Source organism: Panthera leo, chromosome A1 (assembly GCF_018350215.1).
Source record: "Panthera leo isolate Ple1 chromosome A1, P.leo_Ple1_pat1.1, whole genome shotgun sequence".
NCBI classification, from domain to species: Eukaryota; Metazoa; Chordata; class Mammalia; order Carnivora; family Felidae; genus Panthera; species Panthera leo.
Window position 1 is genome coordinate 146,910,653 of NC_056679.1, and position 14,706 is coordinate 146,925,358.

A 14,706-nucleotide genomic window follows, 5' to 3' on the forward strand; every position below is an offset into this window, starting at 1 on the left:
CCCATTTCAGGCAAGGAGAGCCTCTAGGGATGATTGGCCTGAAGGATAGAGAAGCCAAAACACAACAGTAAAGCACATGCAGCCCACACCGTAGGCATTCCCTGAAGCATCAGACCCAGGACACTATATGACCTCTTCTTCACAAAGCCATTACTCTCAGGAGCAGGGACAATAATGGGTTTTTCTAACATACAAAAGAAGATAGAGACTTAGACAAAATGCAGGGATGGAGGACTTCATCCCAAATTAAAGAACTAGATAAGGTCACAGCCAGAGATCTAAGTGAAACAGATACAAATAACATGCCTGATGGAGAATTTAAAGCAACAATCTAAGGATAGCGGCTGGGCTTGAGAAGAGAATGGAAGACTTCAGGGAAACCTTACTGCAGAGATAAGAGTTAAAGAATCAGAAATGAAAAAAAACAATAACTGATATTGAAAATAGGCTTGATGCAATCAACAGAAGGCTGCAAGAAAGAGGAATGCATAAGTGATAAAAAGGACAAAATAATGGAAAATGATAAAGGTGAAAAAAAGAAGTATTATGGAACATGAGAATAGACTTAGGGAACTCAGTGACTCCATCAAAAGTAATAACATTCATATTACAGGAGTCCTAGAAGAAAAAGAAGAGAGAGAAAAGGGGCAGAAAATTTGAGGAAATAATAGCTGAAAATGTTCCCTAATCATGGGAAGGAAACAGACATCCAGATCCAGGAGGCACAGAGAACTCCCATCAAAACCAATAAAAGCAGGTCTACAGCAAGACATTGCAATTAAATTGGCACAATGTAGTGATAAGGAAAAAAATCTTAAAAGCAGTAGCAAAAGAAGTTATTAACTTATAAGGGAAGACTCATAAGGTTACCTGCAGATTTCTCAGCAGAAACTTGGCAAGAAAGAAGAGAGTGGCAAGAAGTATTCAACATGCTGAATGGGAAAGATCCACAGCCAGGAATACTCTTACACAACAAGGCTATCATTAAGAATAGAAGGAGAGATAACCAGTTTCCCAGACCAACAAAAACTAAAGGATTCATGACCACTAAATCAGCCCTGCAAGAATATTAAAAGGACTCATTGAGGGCAAAGGAAAGACCAAAAGTGACAAAGAGAAAGGAACAGAGAAAATCTCCCGAAACAATGACAAAATAAGTAATAAAATAGCATTAAATATACATCTACCAATAATTATTCTGAATGTAAATGGACAAAACACAAGATCCATCTATATATGCTGCCTATAAGAGTCTCATTTTAGACCCAAAGACACCAGCAGATTGAAAGTGAAGGGATGGAGAAACATTTGTCATGCAAATGGACATCAAAAGCAAGCCAGAGTAGTAATACTTATATCAGACAAACTAGAGTTGAAGTTTTTTTAAATACTTATTTTTGAGAGAGAGACCAAGTGTGAACAGGGGAGGGGCACAGAATAGGAAGCAGGCTCCAGGCTCTGAGCTGTCAGCACAGAGCCCGACATGGGGCTTGAACCCATGAACCATGAGATCATGACCTGAGCCAAAGTCGGACACTTAACTGACTGAGCCATGCAGGCACCCCTAAGACAAACTCTACTTTAAGCCAAATACTGAACAAGAGCATTGTATCACCATAAAGGGGACAATCCAACAAGAAGATGTAACAATTCTAATTATGCCACCAATATGGAGTACCCAAATATATAAAGCAATAACAAACATAAAGGAACTCATTGATGATACATTAATAGTAGAGGACTTTAACACCCCATCTACACATCAGTGGGCAGATAATCTAAGCAGAAATACAATAAAAAAGCAATGGCTTTGAATGACACACTGGACCAGATGGACTTTACAGATATATTCAGAACATTTCATCCTAAAGCAGCAGAATATACATTCTTTTCAAGTGCACCTGGGATATTCTCCAGAAAAGATTACACAAATCAGGTCTCAACAAGTACAAAAAGATTGAGATCATATCATTCATATTTCCTACCCACAATTCTATAAAACTTGAAGCCCATTACAAAAAAAAAAAAATTGGAAAGACCACAAATACATGGAGGTTAAACCACATACTACTAAACAATGAATGGGTCACCAGGAAAAAAAAGAAATTAAGAAAAAAATACATGGAAACAAATAAAAACACAATTGTCCAAAACCTTTGCAATGCAACCAGAGTGGTCCTAAAAGGAAGGAACATAGCTATACAGGTGCATACCTCAAGAAGCAAAAAAAAAAAAAAAAAAAAAAAAAAAAAAATCTGAAACAACCTGATCTTACACCTAGACATTTGTCTGATTATTATGGCCACAATTTCCAGTATTATGTTAAATAACAGTGGTGAGAGTGGAAATCCCTGTTTTCTTTCTGGCTGTAAAAGCTCTCCGTTTTTCCGCATTGAGGGTGGGGACAAATAAAGCCCACAGCCAGCAGAAGGAAGGAAGTATTAAAGATTAGAGCAGAAATAAATGATATAATAACTAAAAAAACAATAGAATAGATTAATGAAACCAGGAACTGGTTCTTGAAAAAAATTATTAACATTGATAAACCCCTAACCATACTTATCCAAAAGAAAATAAAAAGGACCCAAATAAATAAAATCACAGATGGAAGGAGAAATAACAACCAACACCACAGAAATACAAAAATTATAAGAGAATATTATGAAAAACTATATGCTAACAAATTGGACAACCTGGAAGAAATGGATAAATTCCTAGAAACATATAAACTATCAAAACTGAAACAGGAAGAAATAGAAATCTGGAACAAACTGATAACCAGCAAAGACATTGAATTAGTAATAAAAATATCTCCCAACAAACCGAAGTCCAGGTCCAGATGGCTTCACAGGTGTTTCTACCTAACATTTATAATTTTTTAAAAATGTTTTTATTTATTTTTGAAGGATAGAGAGAATGAGGGGGGGAGGAGCAGAGAGAGAGGGAGACACAGAATTCAAAGCAGGCTCTAAGCTGTCAGCACAGAGCCTGATGCGGGGCTTGAACTCACGAACTGTGAGATCATGACCTGAACCAAAGTTGGACACTTAACTGACTGAGCCACCCAGGTGCCCCCTACCTTTTAAAGATGTGTTAATACCTATTCTTCTCAAACTATTCCAAAAAAATAGAAATGGGAGGAAAACTTCCAAATTCATTCTCTGAGTCCAGAATTACCCTGAAACCAAAACCATATTAAGCCTCCCCTAAAAAAAAAACAAAAACAAAAACAAACAAACAAACAAACAAAAAACACACACACACACAAACAAAAAACTACAGACCAATATCTCTGAGTAACATGGATACAAAAAATCTCAATAAAATCCTAGCAAATCAAATCCAACAGTACATTAAAAGAATCATTCATGATCAAGTGGGGTTTATTTCTGGGCTGCAACAATGGTTCAATATTCATAAATCAATCAACATGATACACCACAGTTGTAAAAGAAAGGGTAAGACCCATATGATCCTCTCAGTAGATGCAGAAAAAGCATTTGACAAAGCGCAACATTGATTCATTATAAAAGCCCTCATAAAGTAGGTTTAGGGGGAACATACCTCAACATCATGAAGGACATCTATGAAAAAGCCACTGTTAATTAATATCAACCTCAGTGGGGAAAAATTGAGAGCGTTTCCTCTACAGTCAGAAAGAAGATAGGGATTTCCAGTCTCACCACTGTTATTTAACACAGTACTGGAAATCCTAGCCATACCAGTAAGACAATACAAAGAAATAAAAGGCATTCAAATCAGCTAGGAAGAAGTCAAACCTTCACTATTTGCAGATAACATGATACAGTATATAGAAAACCCAAAAGACTCCACCAAAAAACTGATAGAACTGATACACAAATTCAGTAAAGTCGCAGAATACAAAATCAACATACAGGCATCTTTTGCATTTCTATGTATCAATAATGCAGCAGCAAAAAGAGAAAACAAGGAATTGATCCCATTCAAAACCTGTAAGATAACTAGGGATAAATGTAACCAAAAAGATCAAAGATCTGTACTCTGAAAATTATAAAACACTAATGAAAGAAATTGAAGATGACACAAAGAAATGGAAAAAAATGCCATGCTCATGGATTGAAAGGACAAATATTGTTAAAATGTCTTTATTTCCCAAAGCCATCTAAACATTTAATACAATCCCTATCAAAATATGACCACCATTTTTCACAGAGCTAAAACAAGTAATCCTAAAATTTGTATGGAACCACACATGACCCTGAATAACCAAAGCAACCTTACAGAAGAAAAGAAAGGCTAGAGGCATCACGTTTCTGGACGTCAAGTTCTATTACAAAGCTGTACTTATCAAAACAGTATGATACTGGCACAAAAATAAACACATAAAACAATGGGACAGAATAAAAACCCAGAAAGGAACCACAACTATTCAGCCAATGAATTTTTGACAAAGCGGGAAAGATTATACAATGGGCCAAAGACAGTCTCTCCCACAAATAGTGTTGGGAAAACTAGATAGCAACATGCGGAAGAACGAAAAGTTGACCACTCTCTTATACCCTACACAGAAATAAATTCAAAATGGATGAGAGACCTAAATGTGAGACTTGAAACCATTAAAAATCCTAGATGAGAACACAGGCAGTAACCTCTTTGACACTGGCTGTAGCAATTTCTTACTAGACATGTCTCCTAAGGCAGGGGATATAAAGGCAAAAATAAACTATTGGGGCCTCAAAATAAAAAGCTGCTGCACAGTGGAGGTAACAATCAAAACTAAAAGGCAGTGTATGGAATGGGAGGAGATACTTGCAAATGACATGCCTGCTGATGGGTTAGTATCCAAATATAAAACGAACTTAGAAAACTCAACATCCAAAAAATGTATAATCCAATTAAAAAAATGAGAAGACATGAATAGACATTTTTCCAAAGAAGACATGCAGATGGTGAATAAACACATGAACACATACTCAACATCACTCATCACAAGGGAAATACAAATCAAAATCATAATGAGGTACCACCTCACACCTGTCAGAAGAGCTAACATTAACAACACAAACAAAATGTGTGGGCAAAGATGCCAAGAAAGGGGAACACTTTTACACTGTTGGTGGGAATGCAAATTGGTGCAGCCACTCTGGAAAACAGTACCGAGTTTCCTCAAAAAGTTAACAATAGAACTACTCTACAATCCAGCAATTGCACTTACTATGTATTTACCTTAAGAATGAAAAAATACTGGGGCGCCTGGGTGGCTCAGTCGGTTAAACGTCCGACTTCAGCTCAGGTCATGATCTCGCGGTCCCTGAGTTCGAGCTGCGCGTGGGGCTCTGGGCTGATGGCTCAGAGCCTGGAGCCTGCTTCCGATTCTGTGTCTCCCTCTCTGTCTGCCCCTCCCCCGTTTATGCTCTGTCTCTGTCTCAAAAATAAATAAACGTTAAAAAAAAATTAAAAAAAGAATGAAAAAATACTAATTCAGAGGTATACATCATCCAATGTTTATAGCAACAGCGCGGAGCCTGCTTGGGATATTCCCTCTCTCTCCCTCTCTCCCGTCTCTCTTTCTCTCTCTACAAAATAAACAAACATTAAAAAAAAAATCCTTTGGCATTCTTTGAACAATTTTAAAACTTACCATTTAACAAGAGAGAGTCTGTGTTAATACCCTCTGTGCTTTCAGAGAAATGAACACTTCAGCAGATGTCAATGATACTTTTCTTTTTCTTGTAGTGATGGTCTTGCTTAAATTCAAGTTTTAAAGCAACTTTTCTAAATGCACATCCATAAAACATTTATGGACTCTAATGAAGATGTATTATAGGAAATGTCTAAACTACCCAGTTTTGGGGAAAAAGACAAAGCAAAACTTAAATGCAAGGGGATGAAATAGATGAATGTATGTGGTTGACATTATCATTCACTTTTTTTTTCAGTGTTCAGATTAGAACTCTCTTTACAGCATGCCATAAATACATATTTCTATTTTATAATGTATGTGCTACTGCACCATAGGTGACCAAAGGGAGTTTTTCTTGCTGACTGCTAACTGTCCATCTTACTGACAGTGCTGGAAATGAAAGGGGATGTAGACCTTGGATAGATTATCAATCCTGGGGAGATTAATCTGTTTTGATTTGAGGGTCTCCATTGCTCCGAGATTGGTCTGGGTCAGTACAATTATAAGGTCAAACCTGAGAGAGAAGGATCCAGAAGCTGGGGGAGGGAGAATAAGCACAAAGCTGGAGACAAATTTAGCCAGTCAGTGACAGTGGTATGCTCTGACCTGGAATGGTATTTTAGATAACTGCTCTATTCTTCTTTCCTTTAAATGTGAAGCAACATTGTAATTGGACAGCATAAATTTCCAAGTCTCCATTTTGGCTATGGGGAACAGTGTACAAAATCTGATTCGATTTTACATTTGGCTTTACTCTTTTTTTGTTTGTTTCTTTTGTTTCCCCTCTGAGTCAAGGGAATTATATATGAACACTAATTGTCTAGGGGTTAGAGATATCTATTATTAATTACCAGTGAGTTCAGAAGTACAACCTATTTTAGGATCTGCACTCTAATTTCCTAATTTTCCTTTGGGTAGGGAGAGAACCAACCAATGGCACAAATTACAATTCTTGTTCCACAAGGGAAAACAATGTCCAAGGATCAATTGTTTTTCTTTGATCACCAAAAATAATGAGATCTCCACCTGGTCAGTTTCCATTACGGATTTCCCTCCTAATGCAAAAGCTGAGAAGGGGAAGGTATGTTTAATACCTCTAGGATAGAGACAGTATTAGCCTGCAGTCTACTGGAAAGCAAGCACATACATACCAGAGAGGACTCTATGGGAAGGATCTGATGGCACTTTTTAGATTCCCTATAATCTGCAATGCATGGTACTTCTTTATCTTACTGTTTTATATTTACCAACCCCAAACCTAAATAGTCTGGCAGTTTTCTAGTTAATCTGATTATTTTAGGCAGCCAGATTAAGTAATTCAGTTCCCAGATGGAATATGATGGACTCAAATGACCTGGTTTGGTGACTTGTAATCATCTAGTTGACATACATACAGCCAAATCTCCACATCATGGCAGTTTTACAACGCTTGGAACCACTGCTTTGAGTATCAGTTCCATCAGCCAGCAAGGCTGGCTCTTGCTCTTGTTAAGTTTAGTTGCACATGTGTTGCTTGCTCACATCCTCCTTTACTGCCAAAAAATCCAGTTAGAGAAATAGATAAAAGATAGTGGGATTGTTAAAGATGGCTTTTTGAAGGTTGTGCAGTCATGCTTTCATAGTGAGGGAGGAACAGGAAAAGTGATAATTTCCATTTTTTCCTCAGCCTCACTGGGGACTTGAGTTAAAGTAGCCAAAGGATTAACGTGGCATCAGCACTCTGATTGGGTCTAATCCTTCTCAGGAATCCTATTAGAGTTTTCACTTGCACAGTCCTGGGGAGACAGCAAGGCTGCCCCACAGCCCCACCTCCCTGGCCTGTTCTGGTTGGCTAGGCTGCCAACCAGAGTGGCCCAGAGCCCAGGCCCAGTGGCCAGAGCTGCCCCAGCTTGGCTGTGGAGACAGACAGAGTCTGCAACTCAGCACAGCCCTGGTTCCAGGCATTTTTGGCTGTGTAGATATAATTTCTGTTTTCAAAAATATCCCTGAAGCAAGCAGTGAGCAGTCCATAAGAGATCTTTTGTAGATTTTCCCTCTCCTTCTGTATTATCCATATCTAAGAGGGGTTTTGTTTTTGTTTTGTTTTGTTTTCCATAGTATTAGTTTCAAGGAGAACACTCAAAAGGGAGTAAAGCTGAGACACTGAATTGTTGTGAGAACTGAATTGGAGGAATCAAGTCACAGATGAGCTTTTACCTCAAGAATTTTCGTCATTGCTGCCCTTGGAACTGCAAACCACGCGGGGACACACCATATAAAGAAGCATGTTTATAAAGAATGAATTTGCCACTAGAACTTGAACATAAAAAATGAATGTGCAGTCCTAAGCAATTTTAATCTCATAACTAAGGGAATAAAATCATCTAATATCTTTATCTAAAATGTAACAGCAGGTATGTATAAGAAGAAAACCAACATGAAAAACAGTGAAAAAAGACAAAAAAAAAAAAAAGAAATTGCCTTAAATTACAGCCAAACTTGTATTACATATTAGAAACTAATTCTAACTGAAATATTTGAGGAAAAACAATGCTATATGGCTGTCAGAAAACTTTTAAAATAAGTATATAGATAAAATCTTACCTTAAGTTTTCAGAATGACAAGTTTATGTAGAAACAGAGGTGGGAACTAGGTGTTTTTAGGGGTCCTTTGAAAATCTGTAATTTGATAGTTTCTGTCTTTGATAGTCTACATGCCTTGTGTTTCTGGGAGAATAAAATACCAAAAAACACACTAATCTCTTCCTATTCTTTATTCATTCTTTCATATTAAGAATTTATTCATTCTTCTTGGCCCTTTCAAGAGAGCTCAGGAGAAAGTACTTAAGTTCAGAGCAATACCAAGAATCATCAATTGTGGGCACAATGGAGTGGTGTGCTGGGATTTGCAGATCCTGGATTTCACTATAATTATCTTTCCTTTTTCTTGCAATCTTCCCTCATGCATCTAGTCTGATAGCAATCTCAACCCCATCATAATTAGGATAGTTCTTTTTTTTTTTTTAAGATTTTTATTTTTAAGTAATCTGTACACCCAACATGGGACTCGAACTTACAACCCTGAGGTCAAGAGTCAGTTGCGGGCTCCACCAACTGAGCCAGCCAGGTGCCCCCTAGGATAGTTATTCTTGATAGTAGTTTGGATTTTAACATCTTGAAAGGATTCTTGAATTGCTAAATAAGTCTACAAAAATGTTTGGTGCAGGAGAAGAGGGAAGTCTACATACCTGTAGGTGTCAGAAACCCAGCAGTGTCTTTAAGAAAAAGCCCCTGAGAGTGGGACTTATCTAGTAAATACTACTCAAATGAAAGGCTTTTGGAGAGATGACCCAAGTGGTCCCAGACACAATCCTCTTTCTGACTAGAATACCTGTATTTTTTTGTCTGGTTCCCAAATAGGTCTTGTCCCTGGTATCAGACTGCTGGCTCTCTGTACATTATCAATAACCCCCCCCCCTTTTTTCTTTACTCCTTTTTACCTGTCCCTGTGTTTTCCAGAGGTCTTTGGAATATGGGTCAACATGATATCCATTATATACACGTGCAGAGACTCAGCAGCTTCCTTAACTTCATTTTCATCTTGATAATTGTGAGAAAAGGCAAAGAAAATGAAAACAAGGGAACACTGGGTTTGAAGGGTACTGAGGACAGATATGCTGGGAACTAATATTAGATACAGAACAAGACACTATTATTTAATGTTCGATCTACAACATGCCAGAATATGCCAGAATACTCAAAACACAGAAACTCATTTTCATCGAATAGTTATTTTATCAAAATCAGACTAAATGAGACTGTCAGAAATGCTGCATCCTCCTAGTAATTTCATATGCCATCTGTGCTGTGATCCTTAGCAACGGGTTGTTATTATTAAGTATAAGGTAATGTAAAATGCCTAGAGTGCCCTCATATTCTATGGATAGTTTTAAAAGATAGGCTTTCCATGCTGGCTGCCAAATAAATAAACAAACAGAAATTATATAAACAGTAAAAAAAAACCAAGCAAAAGTTGTTACATTAACCTCGCTGAACTGTCATTGCTCTTCATGTTCTAAACACTGGTATTGAAGTATATTCCATTTGCTATTTTACCATCAGATAGGCTCCCTTTGGTGCAGTTCCTGGTACTGTGCAGCATTGCTCAACAATTTAAGTGTTCTCAATGTGAAGTGGGCCCAGGGTACAACCCTACAAGCTTACATTCTCTTGAGGAGGATGGAGGGGAGGTGTTTGCTACCAAAACTCAAAGTCTATGTAATGGTCCTCTTCAAGTTGCTCCCCAGGGCCAGCTCCAGACAAAAATGTGAAGCAAGTAAAATGTGCTTTTGGTACTCTAAGCTTTCTCATGTTTATGCTTCCCCATTTGTCAGCATTCACTTCCTTCAGCTTCTTAACCCTGTCAAAATTTACTCTCAGAAAAAGAGCTTCTTCAAGTCTTTTTAACTCATAATATGAAATTCTATGTGTCACCTCTCCCAGAATGTTTGTATGTTAATTTATAATGCTAATTATAGAATGAAATGCTGTGCCCCTTTTGAGGAATTCCAGGCATCAATGGGCAAGTTAGAAAGAGATTCTGAAAGAAACCAAAAAAAGCCATCCCAGCACTCTGGAATACACCTCGAGTTCACACACACACATACAATCACAAGGTTAGGTAAAAGGAAACACTAACACATATCCCCTCTTCCAGGTATGTTAGGAGGCATAACAACAATCATTTGTATGTTTCTCATTAAATTCTGTACTGCATAAAGTCAGACCCAAGCAAGAGGTCAAGTTATTTCATCAAGGTCACACAACTATTCAATATCAGATCCAGGAAAACAAGCTCGGCCATCATCCGGTTTCTTTTCTCCATGTATTCTAACTATTTTTGTTGATTTCAGTTTGTACTGAAAATATTAACAGGCCTAATGTCCACACAAAAATATGGAAGAAGCCAAGTGAGAAAAAATGTAAAATCCTCTCCGAAATCCCAGAGGGAAACGAGACTGATTTCAATGTCTGAAGTCTTCATTCATTTTTTCCCCATTTCGAAAGAGACACTTCATTTATCATCTTTGTGTCATCTCTTGCTTTGGTTAACGGATGGTGTTACTCTTTGATTACTGACTGATCTTCCATAACTTCCGTGCTATGAGGCATGAAACATTTCGCATTACAAAGCATGACCTTCTCACTATGGAGTAACTAAATATTTATTTCCCTGGAAATGTTCAGCAGGCTCTGGGTGCTTTGTTTTCACACTTCCCAACTTTTTCTCTTATATTCATTTCATTATTACTATCAACATTTTGTCATAAATCGTTTTCTTGGAGATCATAGGCAAAACGAATCTAGAGTACTTTCATGAATGTTACTGCATTTTATACTCCCTGTGGAAATGAATGTCCAAAGATTAGATGGACTTATAGGTACTCAGCACAGCGAAGAAGCCCCTGAGGAAGTTACTTCTAACTGTTTAACATTCCTTCTTCCTTTGCTGCTCCTTAACTACCTATGTTCATGGCAACAAGGAAACATCAATATAATTCCCTACCTCAATTATTGCTGTATTAAGCTAAGAGTATTTAACACTACTTAAATAGTTGACTTCCATCAGCAAGGCAAATCATAGAGTTTGAGAACTGTTTTCATTAATGTAGCAAGTACTAGTGGTCTATTACATATGCCAGGCACTGTTCTCAAGCTTGGAAAATAATGGTGAGTAAAAGAGGTATCTGTGCTCTCCTACAGATTAATTGGGAGAAAGGTGTTAGTCACATGAGAATGCAGAAGAATGTATGATTAGAAATGGAGGTATGTGCTCTTCAAGAAAGGAAAGGACAGAGAAGAGTGGGAGGGAGGGAAAGTTTCTATGGGAGCCTGTAACAAAAGATCCTGGTCTAGAATGAGAATTTGAGGGAGAGAAAGCTGCCAGAGAAAGGGACCTCAGAGCTGAGATCTGAAGGATGTGGGAGTGAAATCAGAGAAGCCTGGCATTTGGATAAAGAATGGAATTTAAAAAACGAGAGAAGGCAGTTTGGCCAGAGCTCACAGGCCAAGTGAGAGATGGATGATTAATGAGACTGGGGAGATAAGCAAGGGCCAGGCCAGGTAGACATGTGAGCAGAGATGAAGATGTTGTTCTTCACTTCAAGAGCAATGAGAAGCTACTGCAGGGTTTTAAGCAAGGGGGTAAAATGATTGATGTACTTTGCATTTTAGAAAAATTACTTTCTGTTCGTGGCAGAATTTCAGCTTAGTGGAAGGGCACTCATTTACCAATTTTGTTCTCTAATGTGCAATTATTGTTAAGATTTGATGGGAGAAAAAAATGAGGAATGTAGTCTGTATAATGCTGTTAGGAATTTCTTTCCTTCTTTCTGGATTTAATACTATCAAGTCTGGCTTTTTCAAATGGAAAAAAAGCTACTTGGGAAAGGAATTCATTAAGTTTCACTTAAAAAACTTTGAGTTCTCAAACTGAGTATGAAGAAAGAGTGATAAATAATAATCAATGGACAAATACAGATTTATAAGCTAGAAACAAAATTCTTTCTCAAATGAATATAATGCCATATAGAGAAGACATGACATACTTCCTTATTTACAAAGACGTTCTAATTGTCTGTGGGATGTTTTTTCATCCATCTGAGAAATATGGATGTTTTATAGAAGTAGGAGATCAAAGGAGCCTCTTTACCCAGATAGAGGTACACAGATAGAGGTAATATTTCACTATGTGCTAAAAAGGGGCTCCTATTTGGTGATTTATTCATTTATTAAACACATTTTTATGGACATCAACTCTGTGTCAAGTATTGGTTCTAGAAATAGAGGTGTGAAGAGAGAAGAGAGTTTCTGTTCTTATGAGGCATATATTTTAGATGGAGTAGATAATAAAGAGATAATAGGGCAATAGAGTAAAACCTTGGATTGTGAGTAACCTGTACTGTGCATGTTCTGCAAGACGAGCAAACATTTCTAATAAACTTTAACTTGGTAAAGAGCGATGTCTTGCAATACGAGTAGTTTCTGATGCTGAAAATCACATGATCACTACTGAGACAATGGTTCTTCTCTCTCTTTCTCGCTGCGGGATTGTGGGTGATCTTTTCCCATACTCAAATGCTTGGTCTCAGGCTGTGGTGTTTGGCAGAAATCAGTGATTTTTCAGAACGTTGGAAGGTGCCCACAACCGGCACTAGTGTATTTTTTGTTCCTTCAAAGCACCTATGGACAGTCCTTTGCTTTTCCATATAAGAGTAAGCTTAGGAATGCTCTGCTTCATTCTAGGTAATTGAATAGGTTCTTTGTTAAAGTTGCACAAAAATAAAGAGATTCCATTGAGCCAATAGATAGCAATGATATTGTTAGTGATAGGGAAAGTTGTCTCTTAAGCAAGAGCCCTCTTCTGTCATCTCCCTCACACCAGCCATGAAGGTTTTCAAACGTAAGAGTAAGTTAATCTTTTTGTTTATATTTTGTATTTTCTTTATTATTTTGTATTAAATTATTCTATTGTAATCATTTTTATATGAATATTTTTGGCTTGTGGAAGGGATCATCTGAGTTTCCTTTACTGCTTATGGGGAAATTTGTTTTGATATACGAGTGTTTTGGATTACAGGCAAGTTTCTGGAGTGAATTATGTTCACAAACTAAGGTTTTACTGTTTATCATATATCATATGGTGCAAACAAAGTGGGGGGGGTTGGGATTTCAAGACTGCCACTGGAGGTCTTGTATATATCTATTTATAATTCATAAATAATTTGTAAATAAAATTTATAACATGCCCACCAGTAAGATTTTTCTCTCCATATACATGTACACACATGTATGTATAAATATATGTCTATGTGTACATATGTATTTGCAGAGAATACCTCACTGATGGGGTAGCATCTGAGCTGGTCAAAATGCTGACACAGTAAGTCAAACAAATTTTAAAAATCCCTTTCAAAATTTTCTCTTCACTCCTTGGGGCAAGACACACAAGGTCACCTTAGTTTTTTTCAACATATGTTTTCTTGGTACTTGATATTGGACAATCACGCCACTACTACCTCACCTCCAATCTGCCATCCCTTCTTCTTCTGCATTATTCGTAATTGCTTGTGGCTTATCTACTTCTGGCTCTGCCTGGAGTGCCTACTATTTGATGATTCTGGATGCTATGAATAGCATGTTTGGGCAAAGATCCACTTCATTTGCAACACACTTCAATTATAAGAGAACTTTTAAAACTAATGTTTCCTTGCTAATTCCTTTCTCATACTTGGTTTTCTTTTTGTTTAGCAGATGTGTTTTCATTACACACCCATTTGGCAATTTTGAAACAAGTTCACAACAGAGCCCATTTTCTAAACAAATCTGCACAAATATGCAAACTGTGAACATGACATTCAGCTCTACAGCTGCAACCACCAAAGAATAAATAGTTTTTAAGAATTACCATCATGAGATTGAAAATTAAAATTCATTTTCAGGGCAGTATCATCAAGCACTATTACCTGTCTTGATTCCCAGAAAAAAATGTTATCATATTTATTTGTAATAGCAGTGATTTCAAAGTATTTTAAAATGTACTTCTTCAGTTTACTAGTATGAAATATGAAAATATGTCAAGTCAAATCTAAGCACATTTTAAAAATTGCTTTCATTGCTTTTAAAGTTGCAAGTCTATCATGGACTATCCTATAGAATTCTCTGTAATGGATTCAATTATTCAAAGTACTCATGTGAGTTTGTATTACAAGCTGTATCTACTGTTAATAAATGAGTTCCCTGATAAAAACAATGTGAGTGAAATACTAATCTGAAGTTATTTTATACAGAGTATCAGAGTGAGGAAGCAAAAATCCAAAAAAAAAAAAAAAAGGTGGCAAGGCACACTCAAACTGGCATTCAAGATGTAACTGTTTCTTGTGTACAAACAAGTACACTGATAGCATAGGGTCCCCGATTCTCCTTCTAGATCCTTAAGATTCAAAAAACACATGGAAATAACAAGTCCTCCCTCAGTTTCCCTAGCTTTCAATGTTTTTTTA

General features: G+C 37.0%; 2 long non-coding RNA genes across 7 annotated transcripts in view; one reads left to right on the forward strand and one right to left on the reverse strand.

The window, feature by feature from the left end:
• Positions 1 to 5,251, reverse strand: part of LOC122200904 — a 44,752-nt gene extending 39,501 nt beyond the window's left edge. For both annotated transcript variants that reach the window (XR_006193984.1, XR_006193981.1), the window contains exon 1: positions 5,209 to 5,251. This is a non-coding gene — a long non-coding RNA (uncharacterized LOC122200904). The remainder of the gene's footprint in view (positions 1 to 5,208) is intronic.
• LOC122200915 overlaps positions 1 to 8,317 on the forward strand; it is a 101,094-nt gene extending 92,777 nt beyond the window's left edge. For all 5 annotated transcript variants that reach the window (XR_006193987.1, XR_006193991.1, XR_006194000.1 and 2 more), the window contains one exon: positions 7,763 to 8,317. This is a non-coding gene — a long non-coding RNA (uncharacterized LOC122200915). The remainder of the gene's footprint in view (positions 1 to 7,762) is intronic.
• Positions 8,318 to 14,706: the final 6,389 nt, after the last annotated feature.